Below are 16,671 nucleotides of genomic sequence, written 5' to 3'. Positions count from 1 at the left end.
TTGTATATCTACATATTAGGGGGGTGGAGATGTATATTCTGTGAACATAGAGGTCCTATGTAGTTCATGAATTTCTTAGAAAAACTGGAAAAACAAGAAATAAAGTGAAGATAATGGCTATCTCCTTGCAAAATGTGTTAACTAGGATTATTCTACATATTATGGAGTAAGAATTGTTTTCTTAATATGTTTCCTTTTGTCCAGCTGGACTCCTAGGCTTAAAATAATGGTTGGCTGGTTGGCTAATTTAAAGATTTGTATATATATAAACTGTCAAATTAGCCATCTGGTGGTATCCAACTATTTACCCCTCAAATGTACAAAAATTCTACCCCAAAGGATGTTCAGCCCCAAAGTTTTATGGTTTGCCTAAAATCCATAAGAAAGATATTATATTATGTCCTATTGTAGCATGTTATAGTTCTCCAGCTACAGGTGTAGGAAAGTTCTTAGCCACCATTTTTAAGCCTCTTTTAAGTACACAGAAATCTTATATAAAAAATTCCATAGATCATGTTGAGAAGTTAAAAAATCAAAGTATAACAGAAAAAACTATCTTATCTAGTTTTGATGCAGTTTCTATGTACATTTTATGCAATGTCCATAAATGTGAGCAGGCCTTACAAAGAAAATTAGAGGAAAATTCTGCTTGGTCAGATTACAAAATGGAAAGCTGCCTTTCTTGGATGTTTTGATTATAAAAAATGCTCTAAGCCTTGAGTTTTCTATATACACAAAGCTGACCCATAATGATTGGTATATACATTTCTTGTCGAATCACCCCCCTTCTGTGAAAAGAGTGGTAATAATCTCTTTAGTTGACAGAATTTTAAAAATCCATTCACATAATCATGTAAATTCTGAATTAAATTATATCAAAGATACTCTATTTTGCAATGGCTACCCAATAAACCTAATTGAAAATATCATAGACAATTAAAAAAGATAAAACAAGAAAATAGGGAGCCCATTTCCCTTAATTCAGTTATTCCAGCAATTGAGAATTTTTTTTTTACCACTTTACCATATATCTCAAAACTTAGCAATAAAGTTGGAGAAATTTTAAATAAACGCAATCTCTCTGTTTCTTTCAAAAGTGAACAAAAGGTTGAACATTTTTTCAACTTGGGAAAAGATAAAACTGACCATGTACTGGGTAGTGGTGTCTACAGAGTCCTGTGTTCATGTGGGAAATTTTACATTTGTCGGACCAATCAATAACTTGGTGAACGTTTGCATGAACACAAAATTCCAATAGATAAGTCCCTGCGATTGGAAAATGAAAATGACAACTTTGATCCTGCCTTAGCCCTGCATATCTTTGAAAATGCTACACATCTGGTTCTCTTTGAGGAGGCAACTTTAATTTACTGTAAATGGCCTACTGCAATCTTTTAAAGAGGTAATTGAGATAAAAAAATATATATAAACAAAAATTTGGCTATGAATAGAGATACCAGACACATTTCATTAAGCCCAATTTATAACAATTTAATATTAAAAGACTCAATTAATATTTTTGCCCAGTCAAATTTAAGAGAACCAATTTGCATATCTAATGAAAATCAAAATTGCAGATGAGCTAAAACTTTTACAAGGCAAAACATTCTTTATCAATCTCTTTGGCAAATCCCTTTTTTCATTGATTCCAGCTTGGTCTTTTATTCATTGTCTGTTTGCTTTTTGTCAGGTAAACTTCAAAAGGTCAAATTTTTGTTTTGCTTTTCTTTTTTGTTTAGCACTGAGGATGATGTGGCGGAAGTCCTTGTTGAAATATTTGCTTGTTCTTTGTCTTCATGTTTGTCCAAAGGCTGAAAAAATCCTCATTTTCTCACCCTTTTTTTATTTTATTTTTCATTTATTATTTCCATTCCTCTCTTAACTTCATATGTCATGTATAGCCAGTGTGGTCTTAGAATGTATTTACTCCTAGAGGGTGTTGCCAAGCTACAATATCTACCCTTGTGCAGAATTTTGTTTTCTTTTGACTTTTTGATATAATAGTTCAATAATTTATAATACACAATTGTTGAATGTCTGATAGATTAAAGAACACACACTCTTCTGTCTGAAAAGTTTTTGCTCCCCTCCCCCCAAAAAAAACTTCTGAAGAGACAAAATTTAGCTATAGAATAAGCTATGTACAAGGTTGGGGAATTAAAGACTGAAATGGAAGTTACCCCAAAAACATGATTCACAAAAAATTGTAAATTATTGCCTATAGGGAAGGTGGGTAGGGGGCTATCATTTTAAATAATAATACCTTATTTTTTTTAATTGAAAACAGGGATGCCAAAAAGATAATTATTTTTTTCATTTAAAGTGGAGATGGAAGAAAATGATATCAAATTCCCTGGGAAACCACTGAAATATTTTGATAGACCCAGGGCCCCCAATTGGAACTTGTTCACTGTCATGGATATTTTGCAATTTCTCATAGACTACTGGCCTAATTTGGCTTTTGTGTGTGCTCCCTTTTAATTAGATTCTTTGGATCTTATTGAATGTCATGGCAAATCTATGACTCAGTTTTCCAATAATTTGAGGTATATCTGAATAATCTTGACATTTTTGTTGTTGTCATTGTACCCCTTTACTCATACCCTCATTTTCTTTCAAGGTACACTAAGCTGTTTAACGTAATTTTGTGTGTTTGTTTGAACCATATAGTGACCTAGTTAATTATGAAGTAAATTATTTTTTTAATGTAAAGCTGAGACGGTATCCTATCAAGGTGGTATCCAGAGGGGGGGGGGGGTAGGGAAGTATTATATTTAAATTATAATATATTTAATTTTTTACTGAAATTAGGGATCCAAAAAATTTACTTATTTTTTTTAATTTAAAGCAGAGATGGATATTATAGAAAATTATATGGCTGCTTTGAAAAAACACAAAAGGGAGTGTAAAGGGAGGTGAGAAACTTTTACAAAAATATGAGATTTTGGTTGCTACCAGTAGCTACTAGGTGGAGTATCCTATGAAAGTGTACTGTCAATGAGTAGAGAAAGTAAATTTGTAAATTTAAGCTGTGATTTGAGAAAGACTGATGAAAACATTAATGTTTGCGGTCAACATTGATTGCACTGGCGGTGTGCTGCTGTTGCTGTTTTTGGCCCTGCCGCCGCCAATCTTCCCTCATTGGCTTGGCGCCGGGGTCTATCTATATTGACCACCTTCTTTGTGCCCTATTTGGACAGAAGATCTATTTTGCAGGGTTTCAATTTTGCATGCAAAGATTGTTGAAGGTTATCAAAGGCCAGAACCTTCTGGAGAGAGAAGGAGTGGTGGCAGGTTCTTCAAAACATTTTACCACAAGATCACTAAGGCCCTGGATTCCTGAGAGTTCTATTCACCCAACTCAACTATTTTCCACAATAACAACATTTCCTAAACAAGAATTTTGCCAAAATCATCTAAGTTTTATACATTGTCTAGGGCTGTATCCTAGCATTCGGGGGTGGGGGGGTAATTGTAGGCCTAACCGTAGCACCTCCTACAGCCTGGGCTAGAAGAGTGGGGGACTTTGGAGATATTTCCATTAGGCTACTGTGCTGTGAAATAGATGAACATACATACATACTATTCTTTTTCTATGCTCTTTCTGAATATATTAATTGCTTTGCTCAGAATTACAATTTAAAACCCTTTATGGACCCTTAAAGATTATACCTTTTGCTCTTATTTTCTGCTATAGAAAAGGATTAAAATATTGGTTAAAAACTTACTAGGGTAAAAGATCTCTTTTTGGGAAACACCACTTTTCTTTGGCATCCCAGAAAAACAGATGGGCTTTTAAACCACCCTTATTTTACTACAGCATGATGCAATGTGAGGGTAGTAACAAGAGTCCTGCCTTCTAGGTGAAATTTTCTCCAATAATTTGTCAGGATAAATTAAAAATGCAGCCTCTGTTTTGACAAGCAAGTGAAAAGAAAAAATTATATTTAATATTTGTGATGTGACCAATATTTGTAACTTATAGAATAAATGTAAAGCAATAAAAGTTACATTTTTAGAATCAGAAGAAAATCAGCTTTCTGTTAATATGTGAATAAAACTGAAACACTGAAAGGGTATGTATACCAAAATAGTATAATTGATATTTCCAAAAAACAGGTCCTGGTATGAAGTCAACAAACTAATAATTTCAAGTGTTTGATCTTAAATAATTTTAATTATAACCATATTGATGCATATCTTAGATTTTAAGCTATTCATTGATATTTACAATTCTTCTCAATTCCTATTTGGTAACAAGATGTGAGAATTTTTGTTTTACATAATTTTGCTCAATTGGATACTGTTTTTTTGCCCTGTGTGATTTTAAGTCCATTTAGCTAAAATTACATAGGGTAAAAGACCTCTTTTTGAGAAAACCATTTTTCTTTGGCATTCTAGAAAAATAGAGATGGGTTTTTGAACCATCCCTATTTTACTACAGCATGATGCAGTGGGAGGGTAGTTACAAGAGCCCTGCCTTCTTGGTGAAATTTTTACCAATAATTTATTAGCATAGATTAAAAATGGGGTCTCTGTTTTGACAAGCAATTAAAAGAGAAAAATTATAGGGTACCAAACCCATTACCAACCCCCCACAAATAAACCAACACCCCCCCCCCCAAAAAAAAAATAAGAAAGCAACTTCTACCTCAATGATTTTCTTTAGGAATGGCAGCTTTTCATCTTTTTCTTCCTCATGCTCAACATATGACAATAGTTCTAGCTCAGTTTGATGGATCTATTGGCACCAAGCAGAGTCTAACTTTTGCCAGTCTAAGAATTTTGCAAGGATTTTGAATTTTTTTTAAAGGCATATAATTAATATTAATAATTAGAAGAAATTTTTAGTATTTTGTACGAATGGTGTGGTTTTTAACTGGTTGGTTTTCTTAATGATAAAAAATCATCCTTTCAAAAATCCAACAGGGTACAGTGTTGCTTTACTGGTCACAGCAAACCTGTTTCCCGACCTGGTTGTTTTTTCCAATCTAAAAAGAAAACTGGCTGGAAACTGAATGGACAGCCATGTTGCAAAATTGGTTTGGAGGCTTTTCTTATGAATTGTGGCTATACAGTTTGTAAAACCAATAACAAGAAACATTACTTAATCGAGTTTTATTCAGCAAACTGATACAGTTAGGGCTCTGCCTCAAATTTTACCGTTTTCTCCATTCCAACCTTTTTCTAAGGTTTCAGTAATCTTTCACATTAAAAAAAAAAAAAAAAACATAACCAATTATGCCAGATCAGCAATGGATCTAAATAAGTTCTTAAAGTCAAGAGGAACAAAGTTTACTGCAAGATATGTTTGGAAGAGTAGAAGTTCTGTTTTATTAGCTAGTACTGTTCCTTTTTTATATTTTTCACATTTTGATATTAAAATTTTATTTGTTTCATTATCAAGCTCCTATCTAAAAAAATGGAATATTGTATTTTTAGAAAGATCATGCATGTCTGTTTACTGTTTTTTTTCAGGAGTAATTGTATTAGCCTAGTGGTCCTAGAATATCAGGAGAGGACTCATTCAAACAGAGATTAAATGTTTTAGTGCCCATTTTAAGTGACCAAAAAGATTGTAGGGCAACTAGACCCTCTTCCATGCATCTTTTTTCCCAAAATTGTATGATCAAGTTTGTGTGCAGCATAGTTGAAAGGCCCATTAGCTATACCTTTAGCAGTAACATGACCCCCCACAGCACAAGAGAAAAGGTCTATAAGTTATAACATTTACCCATTGTTTACATATAATATCTACATATAGCATACATTTTACAGGTGGAGGGGAGCCAAAATTATAACTGGGGGTTTTTCCACAGAGAGGATTTTCCATTCAGAGGGAAGTTTCCAGGGGGTAAAACTCTTAGGTGAAATTTTACTCTGGGGTAAATTTTCCAAAATTCATATGCAAATCTTTTTATATGTCTTGCTCTCTCTTATCTGACTCAATTTTATGCTTGGAGATGTTAAGGGTAATCGATCAGGATAAATTTTTACCAGGATTGAATTGTCTAGAGGACATTTTCTTGGGGAGGGAGGATTTTCCCATGGAGGTGGAGCCAAATTTCCTGGTATTATTTCAAAGATAATAATAAATGTGAAAGAGCTTGTCTGATCCTGGTTGGAAAACTGGTTGTGTCTCATGTTGGTCTTCTGGTTGACATGTTGGAGCATGTGAATAAAGTACAGGATGGAAACTTGGTTTGGCATGTCATGTATATGTTTATTGTTGTGAGTTTAAAAAAAGTAGTTTCATATATTAGAAACACTGCTTTTAGCACACTTTTCAAAGCATATGAAACAAGCAATGACAGAGCTTTTAGGTGATGTGTAAATCATATCTGAGTTCATTGTTTTGTGGTTTTTGAGCAGATTAAAGTAAAGAATATTGTTCCAACAGTTGACAAACTGGTTTAGTAGAATCAGAAGAAAGTCAGCTTTCTATTAGCATGTGAATAAAACTTAAACACTTAAAGGATATATAGGCCTAGCCTATGTCAAAATAAGACAATTGGTATTTCAAAAAGAGGTCTTTGTAGGTAAGTCAATGAACTAATAATTTCAAGTGTTTGATCTTATATAATTTTAATGAAAACCATATTACTGCATATTAGCTATTCATTGATATATACAGTTCTACTCAATTCCTCTTTGGTGGGCTAACAAGGTGTAAGGGTTTTAGTTTTACATAGTTTTGCTCAATTGGATACTGTTTTTTTCTCACCTTAATCTACACATTGATTTGTCATGATCCAATTGAATACTACTACTACTACTAACAACTCACCACAGCACCAAGCCACCTGAGGCCAACACAGCTACGCATGCTCCTCCTCCACCCCAATCTATTCAAAGCCTCCCTTTTTACACCCGCCCACAAAGTTCCCATTTCCTTTAAATCTTTCTTTATGACATCCTCCCACCCTAGACAGGGATGACCTGCTTTCCATTTAGCCCTAGATGGTTGGCCGAAAAAAAAATCTTTGGCAATCTGTCATCCTTCATCCGCACAATGTTTCCTAGCCACCTCAACCTTTCTTTCATTATAGCCCTAGAGAGCAGTATTAAAACACATTTTTTGTATATCCTATTGTTTGAAATATGGTCAGTCAGCTGGGTACCCACAACAATCCTTTAGCAATTTCTCTGGAAAACATCTAGCAAATCTTCATCCAATTTTTGGAGCGTCCATGCTTCAGAGCCATATTTGACCACTGTCATCACTGTAGCTTCTAATATTCTAATCTTGGTTTGCAGACTTATCTTCCTATTCTTCCAGACTTTTTTTTAACTGTGAAAAAACACCCTGAGCCTTTGATATTCTATATTCAATATCTTCACTGCTCCCACCATCTTTACTAATAATACTACCAAGGTAAGTGAAGCTCCCCACCTGATCAATCTTTTCATTACCCGATGTCACCTTTTCATCTTCACTTATTCCTAGCCTCAGTGAATTGGTCATCTTAATATTAATTTTCAAACCTATTCTAGCCCCCTGAACACGCAAAACCTCCAAAACTTCATTCGTTTTGCTCACACTTTCATCTAGGATGCTTAAATCATCAGCATAATCCAAGTCCAGGAGACTTTTTCCTCCCCGATTGATTCCTTGGTCTCCCATTGCCTTTCCTGTGCTCCTTATAACAAAGTCCATCAAAATAATCCATACAAAGGGGGATAGAACACAATCCTGCTTAACTTCTAATTTAGCATAATATAAAACCAGCTTCTAGTGTTATTTCCTACCTTAACCACTGCAGTGTTATTCTTGTACATAACACTAGTCCCTTTAATGTATTTTTCTGGTATACCAAAGAGGGATAAAGCTTCCACCTAAGCTCTTCTATCAACAGAATCGAATGCTTACTCATTATCTATAAAACTGAGAACCAAAGGTGTTTCAAAACTCAGGCACTTCTCAATTATTAGCCTACGAGTAAAAATTTTGTTGATACATCGTCTACCTTTTCTAAAACTGCACTGTTCTTCTATTAGAAATCTGTCTACAGTATCTCTCAGTCTAAAAAGTATCATATAACTAAGTAATTTGCTATCTACAGAGACCAGACTAATGCCTCAATAATTACCACACTCACTTTCATAACCTTTCTTATAAAGCGCCTTAATTAATGTTTTCCTAAAATCGTTAGGCACTTCCCCTTTTTCAAAAATCATATTAATAATCTTCAGTAACCTATTTCTAACCTCAGAGTCACCATATTTAAGAAACTCATTTACCACCCTATTAGAACCTGGAGCCTTATTATTCTTTAATCCTTTTAGTACTGTTGCTAATTCCTCGTCACAAAACAAATCTTCCTTCACATCCAAGGTATTACAAAACTTTTTCATTTTCCTCTATATTTTTTCCTGCAACTCTATCTCGGTTAAGCAAATTCTCAAAATGATTGGCCCATGTCTCTTTAGTTTTTTCCTTATTGCTAATTGCATCCCCATTCCTATCTTTAACTGGGCCAAGTCCAGATTGACTACTCCCTTTCAATTTGTTAACGTGCCAGTAAATAATTTCTTAGACCACACTGCTTTTCCATTAAAAACAAAAAAATTTTTTAAACACGAAAAACGGGTTTTAATTTTCTAAAAAGCAGTGAACTACAAAACAATTAATTATGAACAAAAGCTCCGAATATTTCGGCCCCACATCCGGGAGCCTTTCTCAACGGAAAATAAACAAAAAAAACAACTTAAATTACATTACAATAAAACATACTAAACACATAAAGAGAACGAAAAGCAAAAACGAAAGAAAAATATAAATAAATAAGAACAAAACTCACATATTAATTAAACACTTCCATGCACTGAATGTCTTTCAACTGGCCTCCTCTCAGTATATAAATGGAAATATATTAAATAAACACTTCCATGTACTGAATGTCTATATTGATTCTACTCGCCTCCTACAAGTATATAAATTGAAATCTATCAAAAATGAAGAATATATTTATACTTAGACCAAAACAATAAAAGGTCAACTAACCCCCCGGTCCATAACACTTAATTAAATTTCACAAGTTCATCAACCATTTTGGACCGGGGGGTTAGTTGACCTTTTATTGTTTTGGTCTAAGTATAAATATATTCTTCATTTTTGATAGATTTCAATTTATATACTGGGAGGAGGCGAGTAGAATCAATATAGACATTCAGTACATGGAAGTGTTTATTTAATATATTTCCATTTATATACTGAGAGGAGGCCAGTTGAAAGACATTCAGTGCATGTACGTTTTTAATTAATTTGTGTGTTTTGTTCTTATTTATTTATATTTTCTTTTGTTTTTGATTTTTGTTCTCTTTATTTGTTTAGTTTTTTTTATTGTAATTTAATTTAAGTTGTTTTTTTTTTTTCTTTATTTATTTATTTTTTTTTCGTTGAGAAAGGCTCCCGGATGTGGGGCCGAAATATTCGGAGCTTTTGTGCATAATTAATTGTTTTGTAGTTCACTGCTTGTTAGAAAATTAAAACCCGTTTTTCGTGTTTAAAAAATTTTTTTTGCCAGTACAATATTTTACTATTATGCTGTCTAGCTGTATCTTCCAGATCCTTGGCAATTTTATCCATGGCCTCCACTTCACACCTCCTTAGTTCATATTTTAATGCTTTCTCCACTTTCTTTTGTTTTCATACGATCTATCACTCAGATAATTCTTGTACAAGCCCTTTCTCCTTTCTATTAAACATAAAGCTTTTTCGCTAATATTCTTAGCTGCAGTCCTTGCTTTCTTCACTAAGACACCTTCCGCAACTTCAAAAATTATTTCTCATAAATTATTAGAACCATCTTCCTCATTTTCAAATTTTAACTCTCAAGCTTAGTATTCAACTGTTCCTTGAAAGTTTATCTCAAATTCTCATCCTGGAGTCTACCAACATCATATCTTCCTGGAAGGTAGCTACCCTTCCGATATTTCGGATTTAAATTATCCCTTGACACTACTAGATGGTGATCTTTACTTTTAACATCAATAACAACAATCCTATGTATCTTAGTATCTTGTATTGATCCTGCCAGTCTTTTGTTTACTATAAAATAATCAATAAGGTTTGCTGTCTAAACATCACGTGAATACCATTTTAACTTATGGGCCATTTCATGATCGAATACCGAATTGGCTATAACTAGATTGTTATACCTACAAAATTGCAAAAGTCTGTAGTCATTACTGTTTTCTTTCTCTACACCAAATTTACCTAGGCTGGGATACCATCTATCCCTATTTCTACCAACCTGAGCATTAAAATCTCCCAGTAATAACATCATAGGCCTATTTCTACCTGGGACCCTGTCTATTTGCTCCTGTAACTGTAAGTATAATTCATCTGAGTCACTAGTATCTCTGTCAGTAGGTTCTACAGGGGTGTATACTACTATAACTGATACCCTGAACTGTTTAGTCATAAAATGAGCGATTAGTATTCTATTATTAATACCTTTTGGTAAATTTCTACCAAATCATATTATTTAATTGCACATAAAGTGAATATACTACTTGATGCCTTTTTTTATGCTGATTATAAATATAATAATCATTTCTACCAGAAATGATTATTATATTTGTAATCAGCATAATAAAGGCATCAAATGGTGCATTCACTTTATGCATAAGTCAATAATATGATTTGGTAGAAATTTACCAACAATTTAAAAATCTTAAACAAAAAATGCTGTGTTTTCTTTAAGCTGTTAGCATCACTGTTGATTAAACTGATATAGGCTTAGGCCTCCACCAAGGATCCCTAAAGGGCTTACAATTGAAATACAAGTAAATCAATTAGCCTAGGCCTATTATATTCAGAAAGAAAATAAAAAAAAGGCATCATGTGGTATGTTCACCTAGCTTGTAGCTCAGTCTCCAGGTCAATATATACCAAATCATACTATTGAGTTTCAAATAAAGTGAAAACATCATTCGATGCCTTTTTCTGTGATTATTATGAACAGAATAAGCATTTATGGCATATATTGATTTCACCCCCCCCCCGAGCTAGAATATATCTAACCTAACCCTGAATTGGCCTATTTTTGGGGGGGTGCGATAATTAATTTCTAATAGAAATGCTTATTAGGGTAAAAGACCAGTATCCAATTGAGCAAAATTATATAAAACTTAAAACCTCATATCTTGTTATCAAATTAGAGTTGAAAAGGTTCATATAGGCCAATGAATAGCTAAAAATCCAAGCTATGCAACAACATGGTTATTATTAAAATTATTTAAGATCATTCACTGAAAATGATTAGTTTATTGACTTACCTAGAAAAACCTCTTTTTGGAAATACCAATTATCCTATTTTGATGTAAATATCTTTTTAGTGTTCCAGTATTATTCAAATATTAATAGAAAGCTGATTGTCTTCTGATTCTAAAAATCTAACTTTTATTTCTTGATTTTTATTCTATAAATCACAAATATTAAATAGAATTTTTTTTCATTTCACTTGCTTGTCATAGCAGAGACCACACATTAGATTTATAATGACAGATTACTCCCACTGGACTGGCTTTAGTGAAAGATGATTGGGTCTACACTTGCATTGTGTCATACTATAGTAAAAAAGGGGCAGTCCAAAAACCCATTGCTATTTTTCCAAAATGCCAAAGAAAAGTGGTCTTTCCCAAAAAGAGGTCTTTTACCCTATATTCGTAATCAGCATAAAAAAAAGGCACCAAATGGTGTATTCACTTTAGTCCTAACTCAATAATATGATTTGGTATATATTGACCAAAAAGTTAAGAAAGAATATGTAAAAAAAAAAGTAATATCACTTTACTTCAATACAGTTCAGACTGAATTTAGCTTGGCCTGAAATGAAGAGTCCTTATCAATAAATTGAATTAGAAATGATGGTTGCCAAAATTTTTTTGAAAATCCATAGTGATTTGAAAATCAGTATCCATAGGTATATTTCCGCCATTCCAATTGTCACCAGTAATTTCTGTTTTAGCTTGCAGAAAAGGCTGGTCAGGTCAAATTGAAGTGCTGGTTAAATTGATAAATAAGCAGCCTAGTTTAACTAACAAAGTTTCTTTTCAATATTCATGAAAACATACAAATGTTTCAAATTACAACGTGGTTTCTTCCAGCAGAATTACCCTAAAAGAAAGAAGTAGAATTTCCGACCTAGTAGCTTTGAAATTAAAAATGTTGCTGCTTACAACAGCAACATTTTAAGAAATTTAAAAATAAATTTCTTGTGAATTATTAGCTGCGTTCCTTTTCACCGTTCGTCGTTCTTAGTACTAAAAAGATTTTCTCGGTTTTACTCTTAAATTGCGTTTTATTTCGCCGTTCTAAGAACTTCGTTTTAACTGAAAAAACGGCTTATAAGAGCTTTCCTTAGCCAGATAAAATTTCAAAATCACAGATAAAATTTCAATAAACCAGCACAACAAAAATGGAAAATATACTTGTGAATGTAGCAAAACAAACAATAGAGTTACTAGAGGAAAGTGACTGTTGAGTAACTGTTGAACCGTTCTATAGAGTGCAAATGGGCACTCTTACTTTTGAATGCTTATGAATGGGCGTAAACATTAGATTAGTTGAAATGGGGGTGCAATCCTAAATAGTGGACTCCACATAGGGACACCTGTTAAGAAAATATTTTTTACTCCATAATATGGACAATACTCATAGTTGTGTTACTTAGCCTAACACTTAATCAGCCAAATGTCCTTTCTAAATTTTTAGCTTAAGACGTTTGTTCAATTGAACATACTCCTAAGGGTATTGAAACCTGGGGTTAGCTGGAGTCTCTTAGTATTAGTTGTAATCTAAGATATCTAGAAATTCCTCCCATGATTTTTCCAAGTGACCCCTAAGGAATTTTTGAAAGTTTGGAAAGCAATTTATCCCAAAAATGCTTCCAGAACTTTCTGAAGATTTCAAAACTGTGCCATATATATGAAAAACAAATCAATGCCATTTTTTAGATGAAAGACCCCATCAGCCAAATATACAAAATAGAACATGTATAAAGTTTTTTTCCGTCATGTTTTTTTTTATTTTAAAACATGGCACCCAAAAGTAAAACTAAAGTTGTTGAACGGAGTATGAGGCTCAGTTCGTCGTTCTAAGAATGACGGTACTAAGAACGAAGAACGGCATTTCAAAGAACGGCTTATAAGCGAAACATTTCATAGAACGGCGAAAACGAACAGCTTTAATTATAAAACCGAGGATTTGATTTCCATAGAACGATGAAAACGAACGCAGCTTGTCTCGATTTATCAGTAGTGTACCGAACCAATCGTGCTCAAGACCCTCCTCAGGGCCATACAGTGGTGCTTTCTTTGTGGATGGTTAAGTTTTCACCACAGTAGTTTGCAGACTGTCTGGTATCATAGTGGTATCCTTTTCTAGTTTAGCTTAAAGCTTATTCCAATAGGCAATGGAAAGAACTCCCCCTAAGAAAAGTCCCCCCGGATCCCACCCCAAATACTAATGAAATTTATCCATTTTTGCCCCATCCTGGCTGGTCAAGCTCACTATCACAAAGCTCACATGAAAACTCAAATTTTGAGAATAGGACAATGATCAGTGTTGGAGGTAATGTCACCATAGATGATAATGGATTTCAAGAGGTCCTTTCTAGGAGCTCCAAAAAAACAACAACATCCCCAATCAAAAGTATTTCCCCTCTCCCTGTCCAAGTTTCTCCTTCCCAAAACTTAGGCATTTACCTCAAAATTATTCCTAATACCCCCTTTGAAATAACAAAGATTACTACAATAAGGGTTGCAATTTTCAAAATGTTAAAATCAATGTTTTCTGTTAACATTCACCGTGATGGATCTTTGTTAATAGCTGTCCAAGATCATAAATCTGCAGATATAATACTTAATCTAAAATCTCTTCTGAGTACCCCAATTAATTCATCTAAATGGAACCCAAAACAATCCCCAACAAAAATAGTAGTATATAATGTTCCCCTAGAAATACCAATTCAGGAGTTAAAAGAAGGGCTCTCAGATAGGGCTGGTAGCACAATCAATGTAGAAGATGTCACTCAACTGGGTAAACCCAACTCTAATGGATTAAAAACAAGTAGATCTTTCTTATTTACACTGAAGGAAAAAATTAATATCCCAGAAAAGTTATTCCTATTTGGGCAAATCAAACCGCACAAGGAATACAAGCCAAAGCCTATACAGTGTCAGAAGTGTCTGAAACTGGGACACACAATAAATAAATGCAATGAAACCCTCTTAACCTGTAGTAATTGTAAAGGGTCACATCCTAAAGAGTTGACAACTTGCAACAACACTTGTAATGATGTTGATGCAATTTGTATCAGTGTTTGGCTGAATAATACAAAAACTTACATATTAAGCTATTATAACCCTAATGGCCAAACTACAGATGCCATGGATTTCTTCAGCTATATCAATAATTCTAAAATGTTGAAAAATATCATTATTTGTGGAGACTTCAATGCCCACAGCCTATTGTGGGGGAATAAACCAGCAAATAAAGCTGGTAAGTTCATTGAGCGTATGATTTCAAATAATAATGAATTAGCTCCCCTCCAAACCTGAATACGTACTTCAACCCAAAAAGTGGCAGTTTCTCTACAATTGACCTACAAATTGTGTCTTTAAATATTTTGAATAAAATTTATATAAATAAAAGTGATAGTCTATGTAATGACCACTTTGCCATAGTTTGCTTCCTAAACGAACCTGCTGAAACCCTGTCACATACCTCCAAATATATCAACACTAAAGCAAATTGGCCTATTTTCAAGAGTAAGCTAAATGATGAAATTACAAGTTTCACCCAAAATTCATGCATTTCAAACGCAACAGCTGACACACATGCTGAAGTATTGGCATTTTTACTAATAAATACAGCTAATCATGCTATCCCAAGGACAACACCCAGGCAAACCTTCCATAAACATATTCCTAAAGTATGGAGGACAAATGAGTGACAAAATAAATGGAAAACAAAAAATGCAGCTAGGAGAACATTATTAAAAAAAACCATCACCTACTACATATTTAAAAAAATTACAAGCAGAATCTAATCTAAAAAAGACCATAATAAATGCTAAATATAACTACTGGAATAATTTTGCAAACAATCTCTCCAGAGAAACACATGAGCCAACTGTATATAAAGTCATAAGCCACATCTGTGGGAAAAAGACTTCCCCCAACCCAGTCCTGTATGAACTTATACATAATAATACCCATTATGACAATGATAATGAAAAGGCTAAGCTATTTGCCACTCTTTTTGTTAATAAGCTTACATCAAATAATTGTAGCAAAATGCCCCAATTCCTATGAACCCAAGATACCAACCTCGCCCAAGATCCGAGTATATAACCAGTCCATTTTCAATCCAGGAGATGAATAACGCAATACATCAAATTAGGACCAAGACTAGCGGCAGCTATGACAATATACACCCTACACGGATAAAGAATCTCACCCCTTCATGCAAACAGGAACTTCTAAATTGTTATAATCATGCTTGGGCTTCATCTATGTTCCCCAATATCTGGAAATGTTCGTCCGTCCTACCAATCCTAAAGAAAAATAAACCCCAAAATAACCCTGAGTCTTATAGGCCCATAATGATTACTCGTGTGATGGGAAAAATAATGGAGAAAATGATATATTACCGACTCCTCTGGTTTGTTGAAAAAAATAATATGATCCGTCACACTCAAACTGGATTCAGGAAACACCATTCCTCAACAGATGCTTTCATATTGTTAACAAATGCAATAAATGAATCATTCTCAAAAAATAATGTCCTAGTTGCAGCTGTCCTAGATTTTGAAGGGGCATATGACAATGTGAACCACCAAATCCTTTTAATTAAACTTGCAAACCTTGGACTACCCCCAAAGCTAGTATCTTTCATAAAATCTTTCATAGAATTGCGAAGTTTCATTGTTTGTGTAGGTTCAGCCTCTTCACCCCAAAAGACAATAACCAAAGGCCTTCCTCAGGGAGCAGTCCTCAACTACCTTCTCTTTGCCCTATATCTCTGGGACATGAACCTTCCCCAAATGAATCTACAATATGCTGATGATCTGGTACTATGGTCATCTGGCAACACCTTTGAGATTGCACAGTCAAAGCTGCAAAAGTCACTTTTCCAATTTGAAAAATTTTCTCAACATTCAGATCTACCCATTGCACCTACCAAGTCAAAAATAGTCCAATTTCACCGAAAGCGAAATCATGTTAATGTAAGATTATCTCTAAATGGAACAACTATTCCAGAAGATAATCATATTAATTACCTAGGTCTTATGCTTGACCAAAAACTTAATTTTCACCTCCTCATTTCAAACTCAATAAAAAAATGCTATAGAAAAACAATTATACTAAAAAGACTTCTTTCCACACCCTGGGGATGTAAAGGAGAAAACCTTACTCCAGTTTTATAAATTACATATAATACCCCATATTGACTATGGGGTCATCGTCTATGGTGCATGTGCAAAGACCCAGATGCAAAAAATTAAAACAATACCAAACGATATAATACGTATCATGTTTGGTCTCAGGATACCCAAAAGCACCAAGTTTCTGCTTATGGAGAGTGGATTAACATCAATGAGCGAAAGACGTAGCTTTCTCTTGATAAAACATCTTACAAAAATTGAATCAAATAGCTCA

The 16,671-nt window shown here is 33.8% G+C and overlaps 1 protein-coding gene across 9 annotated transcripts in view; it reads right to left on the bottom strand.

Moving 5' to 3' along the window:
• Positions 1 to 12,204, bottom strand: part of LOC148941368 (thialysine N-epsilon-acetyltransferase) — a 150,497-nt gene extending 138,293 nt beyond the window's left edge. The window contains exon 1 of one of the 9 annotated variants that reach the window (XM_089104079.1): positions 12,124 to 12,204. The gene's annotated coding sequence lies outside the window, so the exon portion shown is untranslated. Of the gene's footprint in view, positions 1 to 3,728; positions 3,751 to 11,796; positions 11,986 to 12,081 lie in introns of those variants that run through there. The other 8 variants (XM_089104083.1, XM_089104078.1, XM_089104077.1 and 5 more) reach the window with 8 other exon arrangements.
• Between the last annotated feature and the right edge of the window lie 4,467 nt (positions 12,205 to 16,671).

Source organism: Artemia sp. Qi Xiang Cuo, chromosome 18 (genome assembly GCF_049724085.1).
Source record: "Artemia sp. Qi Xiang Cuo chromosome 18, ASM4972408v1, whole genome shotgun sequence".
In the NCBI taxonomy this organism is placed as follows: Eukaryota; Metazoa; Arthropoda; class Branchiopoda; order Anostraca; family Artemiidae; genus Artemia; species Artemia sp. Qi Xiang Cuo.
Note: the sequence above shows the minus strand (reverse complement) of the source record. Positions and strands in the feature narration are given on the sequence as shown.